The sequence below is a fragment of the Xiphias gladius genome, chromosome 24, assembly GCF_016859285.1.
Source record: "Xiphias gladius isolate SHS-SW01 ecotype Sanya breed wild chromosome 24, ASM1685928v1, whole genome shotgun sequence".
NCBI lineage: Eukaryota > Metazoa > Chordata > Actinopteri > Istiophoriformes > Xiphiidae > Xiphias > Xiphias gladius.
Window position 1 is genome coordinate 25,477,164 of NC_053423.1, and position 18,068 is coordinate 25,495,231.

At 46.2% G+C, this 18,068-nt stretch overlaps 1 long non-coding RNA gene across 1 annotated transcript; it reads right to left on the minus strand.

The window, feature by feature from the left end:
- Positions 1–207: 207 nt before the first annotated feature.
- LOC120786665 lies at positions 208–6,377 on the minus strand. Its single transcript, XR_005706740.1, has 4 exons — positions 5,730–6,377; positions 5,417–5,603; positions 1,595–1,681; positions 208–656 (listed from the first exon to the last, which is right to left on the minus strand). It is a non-coding gene; the product is annotated as an uncharacterized LOC120786665 (long non-coding RNA).
- Positions 6,378–18,068: the final 11,691 nt, after the last annotated feature.

Sequence of the window (18,068 nt, forward strand, 5' to 3'; positions counted from 1 at the left end):
TCTGACATTGTCTGATAGCATTTCAAGATCACAACGATACACTCAGAGGAAGACACACACACACACACACACACACACACACAGTTATTAAAATAAAAACATTCAACAGACATTTTGTGTCCAGTCACGTACAGAAAAGGGATTTTATTCTGATTGGACTGGGTGTAATTGTGTGTCCCAGTCTGAGTCACACACAGTTTGTACTTCTTTACTTGCGACAGGCCTGAGAAACACAATCCATTCCCTGGCCCATTACCTTAAAGGAACAGTTCAACACTTTGGAAAATCTGCTTAAACTCTTTTGCCTAAAGCCAGACGTTCAGACTGACACCACGCTCATGTCTGCGCAGTAAATACGAAGCTGCAGCGGCCGGTTAGCTTGGCTTAGCTTAGCTTAGCACAAAGACTGGAAGCAGGGGGAAACAGCTAGCCTGTCCAAAGGGAACTAAGTCCACCTGGGCCTGGGTTAGCCCAACGTGATGACACTGTTCATGGAGTCTTGACTCTACAAACGCACTCAGACACACAGGAATCCACAGAAAACAGGAGCTTGTGCAGCAGACGGAAGAAGCTAAAAACTTCTTCACTGGCGCTAAAAACAGGTGGAGTGGAGCAGATGTGGACAGTGGATCAGTTTTAAATGCCGCAGGCAGGAACTGTACAAACAGAAACAGAGACACACAACGAGCTGCGGAGGACACGCTCTCACTGCAGTTTGCAAAAGGTAATGACATTTTGGTAAACCATTACCCTGAAGTCGTCTATTAAGGTAGAACAAAGGTTCCAGTTTCCATCTGAGGATTTTATTCATTCGATTTTTCTGTCATTTTTCGGTTGGATTCAATCAGCAGTTTGGAGACGCTGCCGTGATTTACGCTATTTATCGATTCAACAGTAAATCCAAATAAAAACTTTCCCACATTCATTCTTTTCTGTCTCTTTATATTTCTAATGAACTTGTGGCAGGACACGACACAGGTCTGACGGTGCTGCTGTGACATCGGTTGAATTAAACGTCTGCATATCCATTTTCTGAGGTTTACTAACAAACAATCCCTTTTTGCTCTTGGGCTTTAACACTTGAAGTTGTTTCTGCTGAAATGTGGACTATGTTGCATTCATAAACTCTGTATGTGTAGCTCTAAGTCAGTCTGTAATTCAGTACAGCAGTAAAAATATGTGGAATATGTGTCGAATATGCATCAGTAATATGTTATATCATAATAAATTATTTCTCCAGAGTCAGTATGTGGAACGTTTGAGTCTCAGTATCTGTACCAGACGATGTGTCCCCCCCCCATAAATGATGCCTCCCGCCTTTACCACTCCCCTTTTCTTATCCTTCTCCATGGGAGAGGTAGGCCACATTGTGGTCTTTCCGTTAAAACACGGCTATAAGTTTACTAGTCAGCTTAAACTTGCCGTGCTGTATGCTAACATATAGCTGTGTCATTTCCTTTGTGTAGGAGCTCGAGTTATACGTCTCAACTCGCCGGAGGATTCTGCTCTTTGCTTCTGTCGTCAGAATAAATGGACGTCACTTTGAGACTTCTTTTCCGTCAGTTTCTTTCCATAAATGCAGACCATGTCTCACCTGTCAGACCAGTCTGACTCCTCAGTCCTCCCACGCCGACACCGCTGCAGCCTCTGTGGGCGGAGACGACCGTCAGCCCGAGCGTCCCTGAGCAAACCACCAAGCGAGGAAACATTATACATCAAACTAAATGAATGGGATCTCATTAACATTAACTGTAAACAGTTCCTCAGTTTTATCAAAATATGACTTTGCTCTGTAATAATTTCAAAACAGAACTCATATGAGATAAAACATATGAAGTTATGACTAAAGTATTGAACCTCGATGAGTCAACTCAGACAAATCGCCCACTTCCTAATACACGGCCATTGTTTCCGGGGCCCGCAGTGAGGTTACAGCCCCGGGGGGACGTTCTGAGGTGGCTGAAAAACGCTCACTTCAGTGTGATCAGGACCGCTGGTGATTTTACGTCCGTAAGGAAAAAAATAGCTTCTGTTGAGCCTCGACAGCCTCGTTTGGATTCAGATGCCTGAGAGTTTTTGTCTTAATGGTCTCAAATTGCTACCACTGGTGTAACGGTAAAACAGAACGGGAGAGAATGGAGACCTTTCGATGCCGCAGCAGAGTTTAAAGATGTTAGAGTTGATTTTGTGAATAATTCGGCAAAAGACGCTGAAAGTAAAAATTCAAATCAAAGAGATCAATCTGCCACTGGCAGGCAAAGAGACAAAATCACAGTAAATCACAGTAAAGCAATGTTTTCCCCACGAATGCCTGCAGGAATAGTAAGTAGTCAGAGAAGTGTCTTTGAGTGTGTGTGTGAGTGTGTGTGTGTGCTGCATTTCGATCGTTTGTGTGTGTGTGTGTGTGTGTGTGTGTGTTCTTCTGAGGAATGTGAGCTGCAGATAGCTGGAGTGATGACGCCTTGTCTGGATCTCACTACTTCTTTTGACCAATTTAAGGAAATCCAGCCTGGGGTTTCAGATACATGAGAGAGTGTTTGGTGTGAATGTGGACTGGGCTGCTCTTCTAGTCTTATCAAACATTTACCCATTCACACACACACCAACACATACTGATGGCCCAGCCATCGGGGGCAATTTGGGGTTCAGTATCCAAGGACACTTCGACACTTGGTCCAACCCTCCGGTTAGTGGACGACCCGCTCTACATCCTGAGCCACAGACGCCCACATGCGGGAATAAATGTGCCGGTTTTGGATCAGTCAGCAGCAGTAAAATGAGCAGCATGGAGGTGGAGGATAGTAGCTGATACAAACGGTGTACGTTAAAACGGAGACAGACTGTAACTCTGATGATTAATATGATTTGGACCTGATGACTGATGGGACCAAGTTTGAGCAGGTCTGTTCCGGTCTGGGTCAGTTTGCCTGGATCTGTTCCGGTTCTGTTCTGATCTCCAGACGTCCAAATCAAGACTTTTAAAATATTTTTTCATATTTGCGACGGTTTCCGAGGGAGGCGTAGGGGTAACTAAGCGTCTTTACCTGACGTTGGCTTCGTCTCACAAAGTTCTCTCAGATCCAGGTCCCTCCGTAGACTCTACACTCCTGCGCTCCTCTCCATCCAGGACCCCACCAAACTCTGAAGAACAGAACAGCTGGGGTCGACTGCGTCCAGAGCCCCAGGGGTGACTGAGGTCTGTTTGATTGACTCAGCCGTGAGGTGTCTGCTCCTTCCTGCCGGTCTAAGACCGAAACTTCTGCGACCGTTGGTGAGAACAGCCTTTATGTTTGGTTGGTCCAGTCTTTGCGGCTTTCAGCCAAGGCTGGATTATCAACCGGGCAAAGGGGGCAAGTGCCCAGGGGCCTTAGACCTCCGAGGGCCCCGATACCCCCATGTTTACTCCATTTAATTGGGGTGACCGTAAAGTGGTTAGAAGTTTTCTGCGCCGACAAAGAACATAAACTACAACAGGTTCTCCTCCTTGTGGCCCCGGTTTAGTAGAGGGACTCTCTTTTAGTTTATATTTCATTGCTCCTTTGTTGTAAAGTCGTGTTTTATCAAACTTCTTAAATTTTTTCTGTTTGTCGAGTAGTGAACAAACAGAAAACCTCAGCAAGGTCGTATCATTCCTTCACAGAACTGCAAGGCTGCAGCCAATAATTATTTTCGTTATCAATACATCTGACATTTTCTTTAATAATCTATTGATTGCTCAGTGAATAAAATGCCAGAAGCCGTTGGAAAAATATCATTATTCAGTCAAGTCCTGTGAACATGTTCAAATGTCTTGTTTTGTCTGAACAAGTCAAAAAGCCAAAAATATTGAGTTTACCGTCGCACAACCGACACGTTTGGGAAGCTGGTACCAGCGCAATTTTGGCCTTGTTGCTTAAAAAAGAACTCGGATGATTAATCGATAATCAAAAGTGTTTCCGGTTAATTTTCTGTCAATCGACTAATCAGTTGATCATCTTAATCCTTCCAGCTGTAGAGTATCCTGTGAAACTGTGGTGTAAGGTGGGGGTCAGTCGGAGCCCTCGGGACGTTAATCTGTGCAGTCAGACACAAACTAGCGGCGTCACATCTGGCTGGAGACGGTTCGTGATCTAAACTGAGGAACAATATCGTCCTTCAACACTATTACTGCAGAGGGAGGGAGAGAGAGAGCTGAGAGTTCAAACAGAAATATTACATAAATCATTTATGAGCTGTTAGAGAGTCAGGCAGAGGTCCCTGACTGTGAGGGTGTGTTTGTAATAAGCTCCAGTTGCCCTTCAAGCTATATTGTTTCTCAGAGCGTCCTCGCTCTCTCTTCTCCCTTCCAGTCTTTTCCAAACAAAGACACAAATCTGTGTATTCAGTTTGCGTGTAGAGTACGGAGGCATGAAGCCTCTGAGAGCTGCTGCCACCCAGAGAGGGAGGGAGGGAGAGGGGGGAGGGATGGAGGGATGGAGGGATGGAGGGATGGAGGCATGACAGGGAAAGAAGCGTTACCATACAAACTGAAAACCAGCGTGTTCTGTGGATTACCTAGACTAACAGACTAAAACTGCTTCTGAGGAGACGCTGCTCTCTGTGAGCAGCACCAACTAATATTTGACTCACCTTCATTGAGTTCTGAGTGGAGACAAAGCCAGCGCTCTGCACGGAATTCAGAGTATTCCGTGTGTCTTCAGTACAACCGATTAAAGAAAACCAGGAAGACAAAGCAAACTTTGATTGCGCTTCACTCGCCACAGTTCCTACACAGGGCAGGAGATAATCCCTAGATACCTGCGGCTGTTCTGGTTCAGTGTAAATGAACAGGTCGTGTCCGGAGTCCGTGTGACCTGGTTCTGTATTAAACCAGGACAAATCAAAAACGCAGAAAACATAACCCGGTCCCAGTTACCTTTCCTACAAAAGCTAGTGGCTGTTGCAGTTCAGTTGTATAGAAACATCATTTCTCAGAGACAAAACTGTATTTAACAGAGAATATAAACTACATGACGACAACACACACACACACACACACATTAACGTCTCCATGACTTCCGAGGAAATTACATTCATTTCCTAACCTGAACCATAACGACTGCTTGCCCAAACCCTTACCTGAACCTGACTGAAACCTAACATATGCCTAAAGACATGTCTCCACCTTAACCTTAATGATTTGTCTTATGGGGACTTGCTTTTTGTCCCCATAAGGAAGAAAAGTTCCCTTAATGTGACTGCGTGAATAGATTTCCGTCCCCACAACAAGAGTAATACCTGAACCACACACAAACAAACACAAATGAATCCATTCCTCCGTCCTCGTCTCACCTTCATTCTTCTTCTGCCTTTCGAGGCTGGAGGACACCGCCAATGAGACATTTATCCCCCCGAATATGTGTGTGTGTGTGTGTGTGTGTGACCAATGGATACACACCATTTGTCTACTCGATGGACTCTATGGAGAGGTTTCCGTTCTTGTGGGGACGCTGTCATACACACACACATCCACACACACAAGCGTTATCGCAATCTGTCCTTGTTGGTGCGTTCAAGGCCACTGCGACATCAGAGTTTTCACTTTGAGCTGCAGAGCGTGAGCTGTTTGTATGTTTCCTGTCAGTCTGGTGAGAAAGTCAAACGAGAGCAGAGTGAACACGCTGACTGTTTCTCACTTTGATAACTCAAACTTCACAGAGAATGTCCAGATGGTTGCGTGTGTGTGTGTGTGTGTGTGTGTGTGAACATACCTGTGCTGACAGTAGACTGTATGGAGCATCTGTGTGTGTGTGTGTGTCAGTGTTTGATGTTTGTGCTGCTGCTGTAAATTCGACTCAGCGGCTTTTAGGATGAAAAAGAAGTGATTTTAAAAACTTTGCCAGTTTGATCAGAGCGGAAAAACAGCTGAGAGGCATCAACTGCCTGAGATAAAACATGTTAGCGAGGCTTTTATTTTTTAATACTAAAGGTCTCCAGGACTGGGGAGGAGCTGAAAACTCTAAACAGGGCTCACAAAGTCATGTGTAAGTCTTTAAGGGCCTGTTCAAGTCGAGTCATTTTTCAACAAACCAACTGTGAGCTACTAGAAACACCGTGGAAACAGACCAGGGCAGTGTCGGCAACGAGCAGGGGCGGAGGTGGTCACGTGATGAAGTTCTGATTAACGGAAACAAATGAAAAGAGCCCGATCAGCTGCGTTCACACCTGGACCAGGTCTAACTAGGCAATAAAATTCAGATTAGCATGACCTCAGCATAGATTTAAAAAAAGGCTGCATCTCCCTTATTAATCACGGATATGATGTCCCCACCCGGCGAGCAGGGCCAGTGTCCCAAATCAAACACACCTGCCGCGCTGCCTGACCGACGGGTGCGTGCCGGGTCTGGCTAAACGCTACATGAGGGCGGGTCCCTCAGCGTCGACTTCCGCCGTCGCTGAGGTGCGCGCCACCTTCCTGCCGTCGGTGACCTTCCAGCCGAAAACCCGGAGGAGGCCGAGTGGACCGGTTCTGTTCCCCACTGAGAATGAACCGGCGGAGGAGCTGGATTTAGAGCGGATGGCGGAGGACCCCGGGGAGCGACCTTCAGACCGGTGGGAGCAACCAATGGCTGACGGTTGTAACCAAACTGTGCAGAGGAGGCGTTGGGTGCGTGTTGGTCGGCTGCGGCCTCTGAGGACGTTGTGTCATTTACGCGTCTCTGCCTCGTTCTGCTGCTTCACTCGGTGAGAGGGGGCGACTGATTGGTTGATGTGGCCAAATGCCGCTCCCGCCGTGGCGTCCGTGGACCTGTAATCATCAGTTGAACGCTCGGGCTGCAAAGTGCCTGACTGGAATCTATCGGTCGCTTTCGGTGCAGTTTTCGCCGCGGAAAAGCACCTGCACGTGCACCTGGTAGCATCAGGACGTCCTTTAACTCAGTGGGTCTCTCATAAATCGTTTACTCCTCCACTTCCAGAACATTTGAACTGGCTGACTTTGCATCTGAGTACATTTTTACACAAGTGATTTTACTTCCACGTGAGTAAAATTTCAGGAACAGCGGTTTTACTTGAGTAGCGTTTTCCAGTTCTCTTTCCACCGCTGCATTTTCCCCATAAATAAACTCTAAAACGAACGTAGTGTGAATAGGTCCTCGGGCTGCCTCGACTACACGGGTGTCACACGACAAGGTCACCTGATTTAAAGCAGCTCTCGCCGACACAACAAGCTTCGGTTCTCAGCTTATCAACGTTACAGAAAACAGGCGGAGAAGGAGTGTGTGTGTGTTTGAGTGTGACAATAAAGCGCAGAGGCAGGAGAAGGAAAAAAAAATCTGCAGCTGGAAAACGCAGGATTTCATCAATAATTCAGGGGGAAAGAAGGAAAAAAGGTTTTTGTGTCGTCTTCCTGATCAGATATTTTCTTCTAGAGAAGCTTTTGGAGGGTAAAAGTCGGAGCGCCGCAGCGAGCGCTTTGTGGTTTCAATTATATTCCTGTTTTTAAACGCACACACACTTAGAGCTGCGGTTTCAGTGGTCCAACATCCCTGCAGCGGAGTGACTCAGTGCTGGGGAGCCGCTCTCAAACAGCAGCCAACCCTCAAACCGACACACACACACAACACACTCCACCCACCATGAGGGCAGATTAAATTTTAAATTGATCACCCTCAGGGAACAAAACATGACTCACTGTTATTCATGAGAGCTTTTGTGATCAGGTTGTGTGTGTGTGTGTGTGTGCGTCCAACTTCCCCGCAGAACAAAATCCGCTCAGGAAATATAAAAACTGACACATCTGAACCGAACCTGAAACAATATTTTGTCATAAAAACGCCTCGACTCGTCGTCAGGCGGCGGTCGCACGAGCACCGTGAAGCCGGGCATCTCACTGTTGCCAGGCAACATGTACATACATGTTATTCATGTCACGCCTACCAACAGCAGCTACGGTCCGGTGATCACCAACACAGTAAAACCAGACAAACGAAGGTGAAACTGACCCGAAACCCGCAGCGGCTCGGTCGTGTCCCACCACGGTGGGACAGGAACCAGGAGGATTTCCTCCTGATGGCAGCTGAAGACCGCGAGCTGCGTCCCTGCCGTCGTCTGATTGGACAGCAAAGAGAAGCCGAGGCGACTTAGAGCGACAACATTGCAGTTTTCTTCCCGAGCAAAGTGGGATCCTGAGAGATTTAATACAGTAAATGGGAAAACACTGCAGTGAAATACAAAAAATAAATTATTATTCATTATTAAATTGGTTTAAAAAACTGATCAGTGTTATAATATGCATGTTACCGTACATGTGGATACTATGAATATCATATGACTTGTGTACAAATATAATATGAAATAGATGAGGGTAAGGAGACAGGATGTCACAGGACTGGCTGCTGAGAGACAAAGGACGAGGTCATGGTCACAGGAAACCAACAATGGCAGCCGCCCCCCCCCCCCGTGGCCCCACAACAACATCCTACTTCTACGGCCTTAGTTATTGACGGATGTTGGCCGTCGCTAGCAGCTCATGGATGGGACGTCTCTGCGAGCGGTTTCCCACTTTGTTTGTACGAGGATTTCCCGTCGGTTTCATGCTACTGTGCTGATCGACCGTCGGTGGGGGTAAGGCACCAGGACACGCGGCGTGGAGGAACCGTCCTGCCAGGCAGTAAACAGGAGTGTCAACAGTGCAGGACCTTCAGATGACAGGCAGGCAACACGCTAGACGTCCAGAAGGGTGTAGTGGTAAAAACAAACTGTGACTGTGGTGATGGAGGCACGGACCCACCAAGCTCAAATCAAACACCATCATTATAGAACCTGACTAATGCGGATTTAATGTGTTCAAATCTATAAACCCAATCCCACTCTGGTACATACATTTTATAGATTAAAAAAATCCTCATTCTGCATTTCTCTACTGATCGTAACTGAATCTGTCTCGTGGTTTTACTGCTTTAATCAAACCTTCAACAGCATCAGAGAACATCCTTTCAATGTTGTTCTGTGTGTAAAATTAACACAAAACTGACCGTCATGTTTCACTTTTTCTTCACATCTAGAAAATGAAAAACGGACTCTGTGAATCTTACGATGCAGTGAACCAGGAGAACAGTCTCAGTTTTGTAGTGTTCAGTGCTTCGTTTGTGTATTTGAACGTGTATTTTGTGTTGACGCGTTGACGTGTGGAAAGTGGCCTGAGGGTGAGGAGAAAACAACCAGCACAAGGAACTGAAGCCTTTCTGTGACAGTCGTTTGCAGCGGTTCTGGTTCCCTCTGTTCCTGCTGATAGTGGCTTCAGATCGGGAAACACAATTACACGACTCGTTTTAAAGCCGGTGAGAAGTGACGTGGTTTGTCTTTTAGTTTTACAGGGGTGTCAGCCGGATTCTCTCTGCACTGTGGTCGTTTGCTCAACAATTCTTTGCATCTTTATCCACTGAGGTCAAGAACTGTGGAGCAGTAAATCCACATTTCCACCTCTGGGTCCATCTGGGTCGGGGTCACAGCGGCGGCGGGCTGTGTAGCGCCACCTGTCGATCTCCTGGTCCACCTCACCTCAAGACCGAAGCCTCACGATGAGAACGAGAACTGCTTCATGTGGGCCAGTGGCTCAGCTCAGGGCTGATCCCTATTGCCCCACGAGAGGAAATTCCCTTCGCGGCAAGGCGGCGTAACAAAAACGTGAAACATAAACACAAGAAGAACCCAACAAGCCGGCTGAAGACATTACACGTGCTGCTACCAGGCACACAATTCAGAATAAAGTAAAGGATGTGTGATAGAAGCAAAGACGGCAGCAACACAGAGAGTAAAGTTAAGAATTAAGAAGAAGAAAGAAAACTCGTTGCACAGGGAATAAATGAAAACGTGAACCTGCTGCACCTGATGTTTGGAAACCCGTGTCTCTGCGCAGACAGGAGGACGGTCTTGGTTTGAGACCATGGACTTAGCTCCTTCTTCCCCGCTGATTCCTGTTGCCTACATTTCCATTCCCACAGGAGCAAATCAGTGAGAGGCTGAGGACTGGTTCTGTGATGGATCCGTGAGATGACGCCTTCAGGTGTCTCTCAACTTTAAAAACGTTCAACCCTCGCAGTTCTGAGGTGCCGCTAGCTCCTTCTCCAAAGTGAGAAATCCAACATTTCCCAGCAGACTACCACGGCCTCAGACCTGGAGGCGCTTCGTCTCCACCCTAGCGCTTCACACTCGCTGCTTCTGGAGACGCAACTCTCTCACCTTTCCTGCACAGAGAAGCAAAACATCATCTGCCGTGGTTTTATGAACCCAGACTGAATCGTCACGCAGTTTATTTCACGGCCACTAAAAGTTTATCAGCGTTTCAGCTGATTTAAAGGTTGTCTGTGGAAAAACACTGTGCAGTCCTCTGCATGTCGTCCAGCTCCTGCTGCTGTTTCCTCTTCATCCGACTGAGACAAACAGTTCTGACAGCAGCTCACCCACTCACTCCTGCCGGACTCTCAAACCCCACAAATAAAGATTAGTTAGTGTCTGAAATCACTGCAGATGACTGGCACTGACTCCCGGCTTCTCTGCCAAACCCTGCGGCAGTCACCTCCAACAGAAGAAGAGTCCATTTCCTGACAAAACTCCTGCTGAGAGACACAGATCTGCTCTCCCCACACACTGAAACTATTTCTTAATCCGTTCTCAGACTGTAATGTGTCCTACATTTCCGATAATCAGCGGTGGAAGAAGTTGTATCAATGTGAAAATAGTGCATTTAAAGTTTTACCTCAGTAAAAGTACAGAAGTACTATCAGCAAAGTGTCATCGAAGTACAAAAGTACAAGTGCTCGTTATGCAGAACATCCCTTTTCATAATAATATAATAATGATTTGATAATGATTTATAACATATTATGGGATTTTTAACACCTACCCATCAACGTGTAAGCAGCATTTTAATGTGAGTTGTTTAGCAAGGTGGAGCTGATTGATACGATGACCTTGTGTTTCTTTCTTAGCTGGAAAAATCTGCCAGGCAAATCATTTCAGGCTGTTTCTCAGCTTTCTGGAAATGAGTGTGGGAAACTTGGAAGGAGGCAGAAAATTTATAAAACTAGTTGTCTGTTGAAAAAATGATCTCACCACAGTGGCAGGTTTCAGAGGTGAACTTAGAGCAGTAAAAAGTACGATATTGCTCTCTGAAACATAGTGAAGAAGTAGAAGATAACAAGAAACAGACAACAAATAACCACGGGCTCCTCCAAGCAGCTGCCCAGCTACACTCTGAAAATTAGAATAACTGATGCCCACAAAGCAGGAGGAGGCTGGAGGAAGGTAGCAGAGCGTTGTCAGGAAGTCGTTCCATCAGTTCGTAATGTAATTAAGAAATGGCCGTTAACAGGAACGATGGAGGTCCAGTTGAGGTCTGGAAGACCGAGAAAACTTACAGAGAGAACTGCTGGTAGGACTGATAGAAAGGCAAATAAAAAAACCCCGTTTGACCGAAAGAGACCTTCAGGAAGATTTAACAGACTCTGGAGCGGTGGTGCCCTGTTCTACTGGGCAGCGACACCTGCACTGATACGACCTTCATGGAAGAGTCATCACAAGAATACCTTTCCTGATCCATCACCACAACATTCAGCGTCAGACGTTTGCAAAGAAACATCTCAACAAGCCTGATGCATTTTGGAGACAAGTCCTGTGGACTGATGAAGTTGAAATAGAACTTTATGGCCACAATGAGCAAAGGGATGTTTGGAGGAAAAAAGAGCAGAGTTGAATGAAAACACCACCTCTCCAACTGTTCAGCACGGGGGTGGATGGATCATGCTTTGGGCTTGTGTTGCAACCAGTGGCAAAGGGAACATTTCACTGGTAGAGGGAAGAATGGATTCAATTAAATACCAGCAAATTCTGGGAGCAAACGTCAGACTGTCTGTAAAAAAGCTGGAGATGAAAAGAGGAGGCCTTATAACAGGATAATGATCCGAAACAAACCTCAAAATCCAAAATGGACGACCTCAAGAGGCGCAAGCTGACGGGTTTGCCATGGCCCTCAGTCCCCCGACCGAAACATCATGGAAAATCTGTGGATAGACCTCTGAAGAGTCTGCAAGACGGACCAAGAATCTACAGAACTAGAGGCCTGTTGCAGGAAGAATGGGCAAAATCCCCCAAACCAGAACTGAAAGACTCTTTTAGAGAACAGTTCATCTTCTACGCACTAAACTACTCACAGTAACAGAAATTTTGACCCGGAGAGCCCAGACTTTCACGGGCCTCTTTAATCCCATCTGTCCTCCGATCCTGGGACTGCAGCAGATACAGGAGTAAGAAACAATAACTGACTGAGGAAGGCGTTACAGTCAACAACAACTTAAAATATCCAGTTTGTTTTTGCTGACAGGAAGGAAGCCTGAAGTCTGTTTGCGTGTCTGTTCATCCCCCATCTTTCTCCAAGCTTGATTGTTGCCCATGACAACCCATTTACTGTCTGCTTGCTGCAGTTTAAACATCTGAGTTGAACGTTTGAGTCTGAAACATTGAGGTGTGTCGTCACTCGTCACACAGGATCCGAACTGTTGATGACCGACGATTCCTCGAAGGCTTTTAGAGAAAGTTTCTCCTCAGTATCTCAGAAAATGTCAAACCATCAGCTTCTCCTCCCAGTCTCACTCCCTCCACTTCCTATCAGAAGTTTGTCATTTCAGTTTGGGCTCCTGGGCAGAGTGACACCAGATTTGCTGAAGACATTCATCGTTCCCACAGGATGAATCTTAATGTTTCTGGCGAGTCTTCTAACACCACCCTGGGGACAAAATGTAGATTTTCAGCCACGACAGGATTCACTGATAGAGACCTCAGGATAACAAGAGGAGAGGAGTATTCAGATTACAGCCGAAAAACAACGTTCCATGATGTTCAGCATAATATTTCCCACTCCAGAACTCCTGGTGGCGCTGTACTAAACAGCAAAGCTAAACTAAGCATCTGCATGCTGCTATTTCACCCAATTTAAGAGCCACGGGTCGACCATGCTGCGTTTGTGTTCATATTTGCTATTATTTTGTTTTTATTTGATGGAATACAGGTGGATATATTTTTGTTATTCACTACAGGTATAGTTTGTAGTGCGTAGGTACAGGAACATCGTGGTGCTAGTAGGATGCAGAGAAGTCTCAAGTTTTTACAGTGAAATCATGCAATGGAGCTGCAACTGCAATCATCTGCCGTCACATAAACCCTGATTCAGTGTTTCCCTGCCACTGCACTCGTGAGTACATTGGATTTTCACAAGAAAGTCCGATTTAATTCAGTGGAACATACGTGAAAACTAAGATACTTTGCAGAGCGAGAGGCCGAGGAACTCGGGGAGAAACGGCCCCTGTCCCCTGCTCACTTCTCCAAGGCCACGTTCCTCCCTGCAACTCCCCAGACCTGCCTTTCTCTCGTTGTCCACCAGATGTCCTCGGACTTTCCCTCCTTCTCTCGTCACCACACACCTGTTCCTACTCCTCATCAGCCCTGCAGTCACCTGAGCTCTCCCCACCTGCACCTCATTCCCTAATCAGCCTTCCACTACTTATATCCCTTCGTGCCACTTCGTCTGCTTGCGTCTCCGTATGTTTACCTTTGTCGGCGCTACCTGTATGTTGTAACATGTAACGCGTTGTCTGAACCGACCTGCCTGTGTGTCTGGAAAAACAACACCAATGCCTCAGAAGACAGTGGGATGTTACTAAGACACTCAGAAACACATGGAACCTAATGCTCAGAAATGAGTGTACACACCAAGGTGAAGCCATGAACACAGTGGTGCGGAAATAAAAGCAGAGGAGAGCTTGGTCCATCTGTCCTGCCCCGACAAACACTGAACTGCCTGTTTACTCGTTGTTTATTGTCGTTGATGATGAGACGCTGCCATGAAAAGACTCTAACTGAGCTTTTTATTTTCTGCCTCGACGACAGTTTGCTCTAAAACAAGCGTCAGCTCGTCTGCATCTGACGGCTTCGTTGTGGACTTTGCTCACTGTTGGCCGTTAGCTGTCTGTAACTAAAATCAGCCTTCCGGCTTCCCACCAGAAGACCGGCTGAAACACAGGAGAAAGACCTAGAGCTGATCTGAGCACAGAGGATGTCCACAGGGAGTCAAATCTGAGAGAGAAGAAATTGTAATACTAAAGCTGCCGTCCTCATTTCCCTCAGGCTAAAACACACTCAGTCTTTGCTGCAGGCTTTCACCATATCCTCCAGGGTCATTTACTTTTCGATTTAATGCATCATTTCTGGAAGCAAAACTCATTTAAATGAATTTAAATACCAAGTCACACATGCTATATTTTGCAGCGAGAGGATTTTTATGAGATGGTGCTGAAGCCTATAATATTTTGATGTGTCGCCATTAAAGTCTGACATGTGGGACCGTGAGGCTCCTAGGAAATTGAACCTTGACAGGCATGTTGTTCCAAGCATCTCGGAGAACCTGCCACGGTTCTTCTGTGGACTTAGTCCGTCCCAGACTGACTCCATGATGCTGAGATCAGGGCTCAGTGGGGGTCAGACCATCTGTCGAAAGACTCCTTGTTCTTCTGGTCTCTGAATAAGGTTCTTTATGACTCTGGCTGCTTGTTTGGGCTCAGTGTCCTGCTGCAGGATGAGTCTGGGACCGATCAAAAGCCTCACTGGTGGTGTTGTGTGATGGAGAAGAATCCAGCCTAAACAATTTTGTTCCTCTTCTAGATTCTAATAAAACTAGAAGAGGAGCTGGAAGATACTTTTTTGTTGTTAATTACAAAACAGTCACACTTACTGTATAATTTCACATATTTGTAGCTTTTATTTATCGCTAATAATTTTTGAGACCCACATTTGTAAGATATAGACCAGTGGTTCTTAACCTGGGGGGCAGGAGCCCCCAGGGAGGTCACAGTAAAGGTCCTAAAATAAGTTATTTTGAAATTGAAATTGAAATTAAAGCACACAAAAAAACTTGCTGTTTGGTTTTTTTCCTGAACAAATGCAGAATGGCGCCAACTCTAGCTCGGTAAATACAAATTAACTCCTGTGACTAACTGAATGCACAGGTTTGTTAAGCTGACAATAAACAACCACCAGTTGAGAAGGAATCGGAGGGAAAAAAGCCAAAAGAAGAAATGATGATAAGTGGACTCTGGTTTCACTCAGACCTCAGATGGATCCTCCACCGAGGTGTGTGTGTGTGTTGTCTGTGGCGATGTGTTGGTGAAGGACAACCTTAGACCTTCCCACTTGCTAGGGCACCTGCAGACTGGACACGAGGCCCGGCAGACAAAGCCACTGGAGTCTTTTCGAACAAAAACTACAGGAGCTGTGGTCAAAAGCGGCCCATTCGTATCAACCTAAAAACAAGCCCGGAGCCTGTCCTGGGGTTGGAGATAAGACTGGAACACACCTCTGCCTCCATGCAAGCTGAACCTTCCCGCTGACAGAATTAAACATTAAACATTTTCTTTTATTATTTTTAAATCGTTGACTACGCCATTAGGCACTGAAGATTGCTCCACATGTAGCTGCCGGCGTCCAAACAGCAGGGGGCACTGCGGAGAGGTTTAATGAACGCGGCGTCTGTCTCACAGGTTCCGCTGCAACATATGGCAGAAATGTTCAGGGGGCCACATACATGTAGCCATGTAATGCATTTTACTGATCAGAGTAACATTCAACTGACTGACAGAAAATTGACCCTTTTTTTTAAAACCCATTTTTTGCCTGAACTGTGAAGGGAACAGAGAAAAGGTCTGACCCCAGAGCCTCAGCATGTGTTTTTGAAAGAACTCCGTCAGAGTTCAGATCGAAGCGGCTGTGGGCGGAGCAGCAGATCTGTTGGATGGTTCGGTGTCGGCGGAGGCTACTCCGGATGCAGAGTGCCGCCCAGTTATCTATCAGGGCCGAGCTGTTTGTATAAATTGACTTTCAGTGGCTCAGATGAAGCCTCGTCTTCTGCAGACACTCAGGAGAGGAGAGTCTGCTCGGGCCCTAACCAAAAGAGGCTTGGTGTGGAGACGGGATATCAGTATTCCCCTCCACTCGTCTCTCCTCTCAGGGTTTTTTTCTCAGCCAGGATGTTTGTCTTTCACCTGCTCAGCCCTCCTCTCTTTCTTCTCTCCTCTCCTCCTCTTCCCTGCAGCCATCTCTTCTCTCCATCCCGCCTGACTGACTCTTCTTAATGGAAGTGTTTTTCAGGGTTCAGAGCTGGTGAGGAGGGAGCTGCTGGGCACACACACACACACACACACACACACACACACACACAAGTTCACGTTCACATCACACATACTTGGTTACACTGACAAAAACACACCAGCAATGAGAGTCCACGTATTAAAACTCACCACTGACGAGCTCGGACATGAAAATAATTAAACAGTCTGTGTTTTACAATTTAAATTAGAATACTTCACAATAATAAATTACACACACACACACACACACACACACACACACACATTGGTTATGGTGTCTGAAATGGTACAAAGGGAAGTAACATTAAAGACAAATCCAGGCTGAAGGCAAAAACAAGACTTGGTCAAAACCTCATATGTGGCTGGACGACCCTTTACCTGTCTACGGTCATCGAGTCCAGCTGAATTCCCAGTAAAGCTGCTCTCACTGACGTGTTTTTCTGTTTCTGTGGCTGTGCTGTGGTTTCAGCTATATTTACCTGTATAGGGATCAGTCAGAGAAAACTAGAAGCTCCTTCCCGTCTGTGTCAGCCTCCCTGCGGTCAGTCGGATGAGACACAGAGAGGTGTCGCCTGCGGAGGGAGAGCTCGACGTTGCGCTCGCGGGACGATACTGGTGAACGTCTTCCACGGAAAGTAGCTATGGTTTGTCCAGAAAGTCGCTAGATTTATTGCTCTGTGTTTTTTGTGAGGGGGAAAAAATCGCTCAGGGTCTGAAAAGACGGTAAATCTGGCAACAAAGGCGCTAAGTTGGAGACGCCCCCTGATGACGCAATAGAAACTGTTTGCACCAATTCATTTTGAAAGAGCGACGGCCAATGGGGGAGCTCCAACACTCGGTCATGTGGCCTTCGGCTGACCAGTGGTGTAACTTTATCACTCACTCACTCCCTGACATTGACGTCCAGCCAATAAACAACCAAACTGCCATCACTGCAGAAATTCTTTCAAAATATTTTACTTTTTCTGCAGAGGAAAAAAAACGCAGACTTCGAGCTTATGAATAATAACATTTGCCATATTTTGAAACCAGGTTTCGTCACACAGAGAAGGAAATGAACAGTTTGTCTGCCCTCAGATCCTGAACACAAGCAAACTACACATCTGCACATGGAAGCTCACTCTTTAGCTTTGGAAACAGTATGTGTATCAAAAATCCACTCACTACAACAGCTCTTCAGAACTTTCAGCGGCATCTCACGTTCTTCCACAGTAAAAACAACACTAATTACAACAATACATTACAAATAGACAATTCATCCTCCATAATTTATCTGCTCTTACCAGGAGTGAAGCTCAAAATGAGGGTGGTGTTAGAGGAAAGATCCTGGGGTCATTTAAAATCTAAAGGGTTCATCTTCTGGAGAGCAGGAAGGAGATCAGGACATTTCATGTGGATCTGACCGGCAGGTTTTTGTATTTGTTGTGTACAGAAGGAAAATTTGTCCTGATTGTGGCTTTAGAGGGTTTTTCCCCAAATCATCATTGTTCCTCCTCTGGGGAGCAGGAATACCCACAGTTAATGTCACGATAATCTGGCCAACAGTTATGGAGATACACTATGTGCCCAAAAGTATATGGACACCCATGTCCAAATATTTGTATGGAGCAAAGTGTTGGACAGACGAGCATCATCACTATCCACAATCTGTGTCGGCGGTGAAACTAAAATATTCATGGAGGAAGGTTTCAAAACCTCCTCATGGAGCTAATTCAGAGTTCTTCTTCTTCTTCTCCTCCTCCTCCTTCTCTGCGATGACGGATTTGAAGTGCTGCTCATCTAAACTCTTATTTTTCACCCTCTCTTTCCCTTTCATCGTCTTCCCCTGGTCTCTCTCTTTTACAGTTGGAATCTTCCTTCTCCCTCACAGTGAACTTCCCCTCTGACCTCCTCCCTCCGTCCGGCCGGTCGACG